We start from the raw sequence: 12258 nt of genomic DNA on the forward strand, positions 1-12258 counted from the left end.
TATATATATCCAAACGAGAGACGTACCATCATAGGTTTTGGTACTATCCTATGGCTAAGAGTGGGCAGGAAAGAAAAACTACTTTTTATAGAGTTAAGTCTTGAATCTTAAGTGTTAATTCTTATTTGGAGTTATCTCTCCTTATACCAGAAGTTAGTATTAACAACTCCCTGCCCCCCAATAATAGAACATACATCAGAGAGTAAACCATTATACCACCCCTGGTCTTTTATCTTTTCCAGAGATATCACTGGCACTATATTTTATAAACAAATTATTTTTATTTAAATATGCCCACATATTATTTCATTACTTATACTACATCCTACTCAAAGTTAAATATGAGCCTTTTCCCCCCATTCTCTTCCAGTTACAGTGAATTTCTCCCACTAGTAAAATTTTCCTTTACCCCTTAGTTATGGTGGCTTCCCAGGGCATCACCATTAGTGTATGTGTTTACCTGCTTTATCAAAACTTATTCTATGAAGTCATTTTTGATAATTTTCCTTTTAGCCTAACCTCACAAAATCTATTATTCTGAAGCCAGGATAGCATGCCACGTTCTACCTCTGCCTGTGCTGCATAAGCACTTTGGATGATGACAGATCTGAGAAGATGGGCCTGAATGCATAATTATTGTGACATGCAGTTAATGTTGGTTGATAAAAGCAAACACATGCAATTAAGAGAACATGTTTGATAAAACGAGGCAGTTTATTAAGGATCTGGGTAGGACAACTGTGAGGAGTTACAAGCATTCACAAACTTCCTTTTGCCTCCTCGAATGTCACTGTCTCCGATTGCTTCACAGTCTCGCTGTAAGATTTGTCTCATGCATAATAATTTCTCTCTTCCCCCCCCACCCTATTCTAGAACAGTTTTGCCTTTTCAACTAGTTACTGTTACCACCATTTAATAAGAAGCTTTGCTGGGTTTTCTAATCGAAAACTTGCTTTTATCTTTCTTCATGAAAGAATTGAAATGGCTTCTTTCAGGTTGCTGTAGCCTCTGGGGAGATAAGGACCCTGCGGTTAACAGGATGAGAGATTTTTGTTTAGAAATTTTTATTTAGACAATGAAAAATGACCTCTGTAAACTCAAAGCTATCTTATTTTGGGGCTTTAGGCTTCTGGCAGATAAATCAATTGGGCCCTTGGGACAGCAAAGGAAAAACCTTTGCAGTAACTATGTCAGGGCAACGCAATAGATTTGCTGGGAGTATGCAGTTGTGTTGAATGTAGAATGCACTTAAAAATAAATATCATTTTATTTTCTATTAAATATTCAGGATCTGGATTCTACTCTTTTCAGCTTTTGCAAAGAAATATTTCTTTTTGTGATGCAAACTGGGGAAAGCAAAACTATGTATTAAGTATGTGGCTACTGTTGGTATTTTGATTTTGACTTTTTAATTATTTACCTGTGCATTCTTTAATGGGGACTGTTTTTAGAGATAGATTCTCAAAATAATACCCTCATATTTTTTTTGAAGTATTATAAACTGTTCTTTTGTGGATAAACAATTTAATTGTCACCTAAATAATACAATAGTAGTTTTCCTAAAATATGCTTTTCCAGATTGTTGCAACATTGTTTGCACCTGTTCATAGGCTCAAGGAGCTTTGCAGATCCTCACAGCATGAATTTGCACTGCATGTTCTTTCTCTAAAGAAAGGGTGTTGCACTTGGCTTTGTGCTTTTTTACCTATGTCATGTAGAGTGCAGAATCAGGGTGAAAAGTTATGCAGAATAATCTGTAAATTTGACAAGGAAGCAAAGTTGGAGACAGATGCTAACCCAACATGCATGGGTTGTTACTGTGCAGTTGTTACTGAGGAGTGTTGATCCATGTGGCATGGTAAAGAGGCAGGTTTGAAGGAGTTAATTTTTTTCTATTCTTTAGGAAATCTTCATAAACATAGTTTGCAATGTCATTAAGGTTATTATGAAAGCCAATGAAATGCATGGGGCCAGAAATGAAAGTATCCTGAAAAATAGAGAAGTAAAGTGAACTATCAAATATCATATGAGGTGTCACAGTGAAAAGATTGGCAAAGACAGTGAGGTTAGCAAGGTGACCAGGGAATGTGTTCCACTTCTCTCTTAAACTTATTTCTGACTAACCATCTCGGGTTGAGCAAACTCTTTATAAATATTCTTCTCATTTCTTTCCACATTTACTCAAAGTTGACTAATCTTAGGCTTTGGTAAAAAATAATTGGATATTTTTTTTTCCCACAGTCCTTTCTATAAATTTGAATGATACTAAAATATAAACAGCGGTATTGCTTAACTATCCCTGATTTGGGTACAGTGTCTTTTTATAACATTAACATAAAGGTCTTAATTTTAGAGACTCTGGGATAGGTAAATAAAATACAGTTCTATCACAATTCTATTTCTTAAAAACAAACAACAACACTGTAGGGTAATGTTTTAAAGAATAAATGAGATAATGCATATATTATAGCAGTGAATGATTTTTAAGCACTTGTCGTGTAAACATATATAATCACTTGTGCAAATTTCACATCATATTTATTGCTGTAATACAGTGATTGGGAAACAGAGGCACAGTCATCTGTTAATTTATCTGTAACTAAAATGGCGGAGCTGATAAGCAAGGATGCCTCTGCTCTTAACCCTTGTGCAGGATGTTCCCTCCCAGTTGTAGCTACGTGGTCAGGCAGTGGAGGAACAGGATTGCTTCCTTACATTGAAGAATAATCTATTGACTAAAATATCTGCAATCCCTGCTGACATTGGAATATTAAAGTGGTTCAGCTTATTGAAGAAATCTTTATCTTAAATTTAAAGGCCTAATTTATTTATTATATCAAAGCATGCCTGTTTATACCCTTTTTAAAATAATACATTGTATCAAGTGTTTGATTCAATAATTCACCAATATTTACTCTATCTCTTATATCACATTATGCAGTTAAATGTGGCAGAATGACTCTAGATGTTCTTTATCCATAAGTACTTTAAAAAGCGAGGAAAAAACTTTACTTGAAACTAATGGAAAATAACTGAATATATTATTCTCAATTATTAATTTAAAATCACTGGTGCTGTAAATACTCTGATAGTAAATACTCTGAACTATCAGACATATGTGTGTGTATATAATAATAATTGCCTTATGGAAGAATATTATAATTTAATTGTATACTATCTGAAAATCTGGTTCCCTATACATACTAGAAACAATATATGTTAATAGTTACATTTATAAACTGTGAGACCTATTTTTAGGAATCTTTTCTCATGCCAATATCTGGCTTTTTTTTTAATTTTCTGAAAAATAGCTGTAAATTCAGGGGTTGGGTGAATGGTCAAAGCTATAAAATAGCTGCAGTAGTCACAAAGTTCATTTATTAAAAATTCATACATGCTACTGACCCAGAGCTTGTTATGATGCTTAGTGGTCTGCTTACTATTTCAAAATATCAAATAAGAAATGAAAACACTCTTTTAGGTGTGCATAGCTACATACCATTAATAGTGTTAGTTCAGTGTCTCCTACTACAGTTGACATTCTGTGAATATGGGTTGCATAGAGGCACTAGAAAAGAGAAATCAAGTAGAAAAGCAGGATTGTACAAAGCTATGATTGCTTAATATAGAAACAGTACAACATCTTAAAGTTCTTTAAGCATTACTTTATAGTATTTGATGCTTTCAATATCTCCTTATTAATTAAGGTTATTATCAATTAACCTTATTAAGGTTAACTCATGTTCTGAATACTGTGTTTAGAAATGCAAATGGCAATAGACATATGAAAAATGTTAGACATCATTTATTATTAGGAAAATGCAAATAAATACCACAAGGAGACATGATCTCACACCAGTGAGAATGGCTGATATTAAAAGAACCAGAAACAACAAGTACTGGCAAGGATGTGGTGAAAAGGAACCCTCTAACTGCTGGTGGGAGTGTAAGCTGGTGGAAGCCTGCCATTAAGAAAAGCTGAATGGACATTCCTCAAAACACTAAAAATAGGTTTACCATAGGACTTAACTATTCAACTCAGAAAATATATCCAAAGGACTAATATACCCAAAAACACTAATTTAAAGGGAAACCTGCACTCTCATGTTTCTCACAGCACTATTCACAATAGCCAAGATATGGAAACAACTAAATATGCCCCATACAGATGACTGAGTTAAGAGGATGTGGTATATACACACAATAGAATACTACTCAGCTATCAGAAAAGATTAAATTATACCTTTTGTAGCAACACAGATACAGCTGAAGGGATTGTATTAATCAAGTAAGTCAGAAGAAAAAAGATAAATACAGAATGGTTTCACTTATATGTGGAATATAGAGAAACCAAACAAAGGTTCAGGAAAAGGAGTAAAATTTGGGAGCTGATCCTTGATCTGAGATCTCCAGGAGGAGAGGGGAAAGGCTAAAAACTGAGGAAGGAAGAGCACAAGAGAATATGTTGTAGGATTTCGGGTTCTATGGTGTTGGGAGAACAAGGGACTATATCTGAGGGGAGAAATCAAATACTGTATAAAAGTTAATAATGGTGTAAGAAAAAAATGTACTTCGCCTAAAATTAATTTTTTAATAAAATAATTTGTCAGTTTCTAAGATAAAATAGTTAATGAAACTTAAACAGTAAAAATGTAGAAAGATGAGAAATTGATTCAAACTTTGGAAAATATTTTTAAAACAGTCAAAGAAAATGTAAATTTATCTAAACAAATATAAATACTTTGGGCACATACAGTGAAGCTATATGAGATGTTGAGGAAAGGAAAATACTGGAGGCTATTGATTTTCAAAGTACTTAAGTTTTAGTTCTTTGACAGCAGACCCCTATTGTATTCTACTTGGGAATCCTTGTTTAGACCCAAAGCCCTGGTTACTCAAAGCATTAAATATAATCAAATACATTTTTGAGTGTGTTTAAAAAAATGTAAAAATAAATCCACAGTGAACAAAATACCAATTACAAATATACACTTCTATTTATGACTGTGCTACTGTGCTAGCTGCATGGAAGTTTCTAGTGGGCACAATTCTCAGACCACTTGTGTCATGTGAGCCACACCATGTAGGTTTGCAGTGAGTGAAGATGTTTTGAAAACAGAGCAGGCAATGAAGCTTTCTGCATAATCATGCCTTATATAATCATGTTTTTGGTCACAGTGTTTTATTGACTTTTTCCAGGGGGTTCAAACATGAGAGGACATTTTGATAAATATATATAAGGAACATGCATTTTTCTTTTTGCCTCAGACTCCCACATGGCTCAGCATGGAACTGTTGAACATTTCTCCTAATGTATAAATAAAAATTGATGCTCAATGAATGAATGAGTGATCAAGTAAATTAATATGATCATTTCCTTTTCCAAATATGTATTACTAATATCAGTTGTTTCTGCATTTTATTTTTTTATTCCTGCTTAATTTATTACCTTGTTCTGACATTATTCCTCAAAGTCATAAGGGCAGTTTCATTTATTTATATTTTAAAGATTTGTTTATATATACATAACTGGAGTGCAGGCCAGAGTTGTGTGTGGGGGGAGGGGTGTGGGGGTGAGATAATTCACCAGAGATAGAATGGGGGCAGAACAGAAAGAGATGTACTGAAATGTAAAATTTTATGAGTAATTCATTAAGTAGGAAATTTTTTTTAAAAGATTTATTTATTTCCTCATACAGAACTGAGGTACAGGCCAGAGACGCGGAGGGTGAGAGGCTTCACCAGAGACAGAGCAGGGAGCAGAACAGGCAGATCAATGAAGTACACTGCTGAGGGGAGCAGTGGGCGGGTCAGGAGAGGTCTGCCAAGCCATGTGGATCTCCTCCTCCTCAAACTCATGCGGAAGTGGCTTAAGCTTCTCAGTGCAGTGCTTTAACCCGCTGCGCCGCCAGGGAGGGCCCGGAAATATTTTTAATAACAGTTTACCATATTACTGAAGTCTAAATCTACTTCCTTTATTACTTGTATTCTAGAATCTTCTCCAGTTTCTTCTCAATCCTCTTTAAAGTTTATTTTTTAAATTTAATCTGGTTAAACATACTAAGTAATCAGACATCAGTATTGATTTAGATTTGAGACATTCTAAATTGCCATCTGTTCTTTTCTTAATTGTCGCCTTCTATTATTCCCAAGTTTGTTTTTCATTTATTCTATGTGTGCCCTTGATAGGGATCATGTATACTTAATCTACATACATCATAACAGTTTCTGTAATATCTAGCAAATCAGGACATGCTAATAATTACTTAAATATAACTATACTCATAGTTATGATATTGCAATTTAACCTCCCCACTGCTTTAATCACACACCCTTTCTAAGACCCCACTAGTATAATACTGATTTTTACAACCAACATAGTTTCTTCTGTCTCCATTCTAATTCTTTCATCAATGTTTTGCAAACATTGTAAGGAGATATTTTGTGATATTTACCCTTTAACAACTAATATTTGGGGAAAAAAATGGTGAAATTTGACATAGGACACTTTAATAAGAGAATCAGTCCACATATGTTGCATTTAATATGTTCAGGACACATTTTTTGGAGTTTTGGAAAGATGTGGAATGTTGATTTTGTAAGTAATTAAGGAGCACTGTTTCTATCATATATTTATGATTTTTTTCATTTTCTTACAAGAATATTTTACTTTTTCTTCAAATCATCAATTTGTTGGGACTAGTTCACCTACTGGTCCATATACACATAACTCATGCTTTACCATCATAGACTGATGTGACACAGTGTAATAGAAAATGATGCATTGCCTGAATTTAAAGGAACATGGACTATTTCTGGATCTGCAGTGCAGCATGAGATCTGTATCACATTTGAAACAAAGCTAACCAAGCAGACAGAACAGAAAGATATCTATAGTATTCATTAATCAGGGCAAGTGTGTGTGTTTCAGTATACTACCCTATTTGCCTGCTGTATTTTAAACTTGAAACAGAGAACACAAAATAGTCTAGTGACCATTCTTAAAACTTTCTATACAGTTATACTTAGAGGCTCATCCATGAAAAAAACTAAGTAAATTCAATTTCCTTGAAAATTGTTAAACAGGTTGTATAATACATACTCCTTTATCCCCATCGTTCTCACTGGGGAACCATTAAATATTCAACAATGTATCCATTTTGATCTATGTAAATAAATGACTATTAGCACTAAGCACTAATGTGCTACCTACTATATAAAGCCAAAAAATAATTTAAAGCATGTTGTTTACTAAAAAAATCCAAGTATCAAATTGCTTTGGGTTTAAACTAAAGAGAGTAAATGAGATAATAAAATCAACTAAAAGAGGTATTTTCACTGTTACAGAAAAACCTCCAGTTTGGGTGAGTCTTCAGAAACTCTTTAAGGCAGAATTGCCTCATATGTTGTAAACAAGGCAACTTAACATTTCTCGCCACTGTGAAGAATATTGAGCATTTTCAAGTTCTTTTCACATAGTTTTACCTTTTCTTTCTTATAGGATCTCAACATCTAAAATCCTTGAAGTTGAGCTACTGTGTCTTTTTCTCCATGTGAATTACTTATACACCCAGGTGCAGAGAGGTAAGAACTAACATAGGTCAGACTGGCACATATGTTTTCCCCAGCTGGCCCCCCACTGTAGAAGAAGCAAATTACTGCTAACTTTACTGGAATTAGTTATTTATGTCACAAATCCACCCTTATCAAGAACTTCATTAATGTTTTTCTTTTTTGTTTTAATTTCTGCTCTTCTGTATTATCCATATGCCTGTCATGCCTGCATTCCTCTGGACTAATTACTCCTAGGCCTTCTGGTTATCGACAACCTTTCTTATCTGGGTATTTAAATGATTTCAGTTACTAAGTACATATAGTTTACCCCCAAAGCTTATTTCCATCCCTGGTCTAGTCAAATCTTCATAGCTGCATTGAGATCCTTAGGACATAGTCAAATGTGTTATACCATAGATAAATCTTCCATCCTGGAGCAATCATTCATTTACCACTCAATAGTTGTTTTTATTTTTGTTGTTTGTTTGTTTGTTTTGTTTTGTTTTTTAACTTCAACACAATTTTCCCAAATTCTGGCAATGCAACATAAGTAGAGACCTGGAGATGGGAAAGAGGAAAATATAATATTCAGTAGTTGCATGATCTGCTCACTCAACATGATCCTTCACAGCCATTCTGTAAATGACATTTAGTAATTTTCTCTATAGTTTTTCCAGTTTAACTACTCACTCTCTATCATAACTACGGTGAGCCCAGTTCTTTTTCTATTCATTCATATTTGTTCTCTACCCACACACTTTTTTTTTTTTTAAAGATTTATTTATTTATTCATACAGAGCTGGGGTACAGGCCAGAGATGCGGAGGGTGAGAGGATTCACCAGGGACAGAGCGGGGTACAGAACAGGCAGATTGACAAAGTACACTGCTGAGGGGAGCAGCGGGCGGGTCAGGAGAGGTCTGCCGCGCCATGTGGATCTCCTCCAGGGCCAGCGGGGATCGAACTCATGCAGAAGTGCCTTAAGCTTCTTTGTGCTGTGCTTTAACCCACTGCGCCACCAGGGAGGGCCCCCACACACTTTTTTTTTTTAATATTATATGTATTTTAACATTACTCTTCCTTTTTGTACAATGTATGCGTTCTCCTCTCAGTTATAATCTCTGTAAAATTTCCCCTACCAGTTCACCTGAGCACCATCACCATAGTCCATTGTGTTACTTTTCTCCCCTGTTTTTATTTCTCTCCCTCCCCCTACACAGCAGAATGTCTCTTGTTTATAGTTTCCTGTTAATTTTGTTTTTTTTAATTTATTATAATTATTTTTCCTCATCTCTTATATTTGTCCTATAAGTAAAGCCATCTGATATATATATATATACTTTCTTATTTGACTTAGCATAATCCCTTCCAGGTCCATCCATATTGCTGTGAGTTTATCATGCTGTAAAACATGAGTTTATCTTTTTGACTGCTGAGTAATATTCTATTGTGTGTATATACCATAGCTTTTTAATCCAGTCATTTACTTTTGTGCATTTGGGGTGTTTCAATACCTTACTGATTGTACTAGGTAATAGTGCTGCTATAAACATAGTGGTTCAGGTACCCTTTTGAATTAATGTTTTTATGTCCTTTGTGTAGATTTCTAGGAGTGAATTGTGGGTCATATGATAGCTATTTTTAGTAGTATGAGTAGCTAGATGCCACATAAAATGATGAGAAGAGATAAAATTGCAGAATAATCTAGGATCAAATTATATACTAAATGCTTTTATTAATAAGAACAGTCATTGGGTAACATGATAACACATTGTGTTATCATAATATTGGATCTACTGTAATTTCACAGATATTTTTATGTAAGTACACCAAAGATATCCTCTTCAGATTTTCAAGTTCAGATTTCAAAGTAGATTATTTTTCACATAAGATATGGCAAAGTTAAAAAGTAAAGGAGAACATAATAAATAAATCTTTAATGAAATAACCACTGGATTTCAATTGACAGCTTTTAGTTAAACTATATTTGTCATTTATTCTATTATTCTCCTTCCTATTTTGTCACCCTTTCCTCATCATGTTTCACATATGACAGGGAAATGAGATAACATTTGTATATAATTACCTAACCTTTATCTCCCCTTCTCTTTTATCCTTCTTTTCTCCTATTTTCTTCCTGTTCTCTATGACAATCTTTACAACATTTATCATTAAATCTCCTTCATTGCTTTCTTCTTCCTCTGCTGTTGCAAGTAAATTCACAACATGAGGACTATTGATGTCTCTGTAAATGTTTGGTTTCTTACAAATGGAATAAAAAGGGCAACTGATATAAAATTTTTTTTTTATTATTAGAACAATACCAAACCTAATACTGTTATTTGTGTAAACATGTATTTTATATATTTAAATTATCAACATATAAAAGAAGACAAATAAAGGGATATAGATAACTTTAAGCTAGATATATTTCTTTTAACATTTTAGAATAATTTAATAAGACATTGATTTTCATATTTCATAATATAGTTGCTCTATATTGATTTTCATAGAATTCTATAAGAAGATGCTAATAGAAGAAATCACCTCTTGCTTTAATGTTCTCCCAATGAAGTCACTTTATGTTACAGAACATCCTTGAAAACAACAGCCTATTAAAATTTTAAAGATAGCCTCCTCCTAGCAATAAGAATTTCTTCAGAAGTAGAACCTTTTCCAAACATATTAATATTTTCAAAAAGATGATAGCCCTGTCAGGGATTAGACTGTCTCCAGGGTTAAAACCATAATCTGGTAAATAATTTCAGCAGAGGACTTCCTTTCTCCCTCAATAAGAAACTTTCTCATCAGGGAATCCTATAGATATTCATTTCTTCAAAGACAGGACCATTAAAACATGTCAAAATCTTCAAAGTAGCAAACATGCCACCCCTTAGCAAAATGAAGTCCTTTAAAGTAGAAACCCAACAGCATTATAAATGCTCTGAAGGAAAACTCCCAAAGCTCTACAAAATACTGCTTCCAGTACCTAACTCTCAGATTATAATTTTAAAAGGTTATGCAGACTGTACATAATTTGCTTAAAAAATACTTTATTTTACAAGTTTTAAGTTCGCATTCAAAATCTAACAAAAAGTACAAAGAGGGGCCCTCCCTGGTGGTGCAGCAGGTTAAAGCACAGTACTGAGAAGCTAAAGCCACTTCAGCATGAGTTCGATCCCCACCTGCCCCAGAGGTTATCCACATGGCGTGGCAGACCTCTCCTGACCCGCCCGCTGCTCCCCTCAGCAGTGTACTTTGTCAGTCGGCCTGTTCTGCTCCCCACTCTGTCTCTGGTGAAGCCTCTCACCGCCCCTGAGCCTCTGGTCCGTACCCCAGTTCTGTATGCACAAATAAATAAATTTTTAAAAGAAAAAAAAAGTACAAAGAGGTTCCATGTACTCCTTGCCCACTTATACACACAGCCTTCCCGACTATCACCTCCCTCATCAGAGTGGTACTTTTGTTATAATTGATGAGTCAGCAGTATCATTCAAAGTTCATCATTTGCAGTAAGGTTCACTCTTGGTGGTGTGCATTCTATGCATTGGGCAAATATATTTACAGTTATCATTGCAAAGAGCAGTTTCACAACCACCCAAATCCTCTCTTCTTTATTCTTTATCCCTCTCCTCTCCAGCCCTGGAAATTTCTATTTTTTCCTCTGTCTCTAGAATATCATAGAGCTTGAATTGATATGCATCCTTTTCAAATTGGCTTCTTTCACTCAGTGTTGTGTATCTAAGTTTACTACATGTCAGTTCCTTGCTTGATAATTTATTTCTTTTTAGGATTGCATAATATTCCACATCTGGATGTACCGTAGTTTTGTCTGTTCATCCACTGCAGATCAACTTGAATTCCAATATTGGCAATTATGAATAGTTACATATACTGTTATAGCCATATAAATACAGAATGTGAGTTTTTTTTTTTAAGTCCTTTGGGTAGATACCAAGCATCATAATTACTATATAATATGATAAAAATAAATTTAGTTTTATAAATACAAAAATACATTTAGTTTTATAACTTCCAAAGTAACTTCCGAAGGGCTCTATCATTTTTGCTAGCCTATTAGCAATGAATGAGAGTTGTTGTTCATATACTCACAGGAATTTGGCCTTTCAAATAGCTGTCTAATAGTATCTCCTTGTTTTATTTCATATTTCCATAATGATATGGTATGGAACATCACATGTGTGCCTCAACTATATATCTTCATTCAGGTCTTTGGGCCCTTTTCAATTGTGTTGTTCTGTTGATTTTAAATAGTTCTTTGTATATATTTTTAAAGTAATCCTTTATCAGCTGTATATTTTACAAACATTTCTTACAACTTCTTTTGCTTTTGTTACTTTGAAAGTATCTTCTGCAGAAAATAATATTTTTTCTCCTTTTTTTGAGGTAACTTTGGTTGTCTAAACCTGTTTCAGTAATATACCACTTCACAACTTGTTAAATGTATATCTCATGCTACACCCAACATCAGAGTTGTAGTTACCATCCATAACTGCCAATTAGACCCCTACTCTTCAGTTTTCCTATCCTCCTCCCCTTCCCCTCTGGTAGAATTTACTTGAATAAAATCCAGCTTATCAGTTCTTTCCTTCATAGGTTTTGCCTTAGATGTTATATATAAAATATCCAAAGTCAACTAGATTTTATTCTGCTATTTTCTACTTTTTATAGTCATATTTTTTAC

At 34.1% G+C, this 12258-nt stretch overlaps 1 long non-coding RNA gene across 1 annotated transcript in view; it reads left to right on the forward strand.

Moving 5' to 3' along the window:
• The window catches only part of LOC105853228, a 107119-nt gene extending 99546 nt beyond the window's left edge, over window positions 1–7573 (forward strand). Inside the window, exon 3 of the long non-coding RNA XR_001145070.1 lies at window positions 7502–7573. This is a non-coding gene — a long non-coding RNA (uncharacterized LOC105853228). The remainder of the gene's footprint in view (window positions 1–7501) is intronic.
• Window positions 7574–12258: the final 4685 nt, after the last annotated feature.

The sequence above is a fragment of the Condylura cristata genome, unplaced genomic scaffold, assembly GCF_000260355.1.
Source record: "Condylura cristata isolate star-nosed mole 26May11 unplaced genomic scaffold, ConCri1.0 scaffold00001, whole genome shotgun sequence".
NCBI classification, from domain to species: Eukaryota; Metazoa; Chordata; class Mammalia; order Eulipotyphla; family Talpidae; genus Condylura; species Condylura cristata.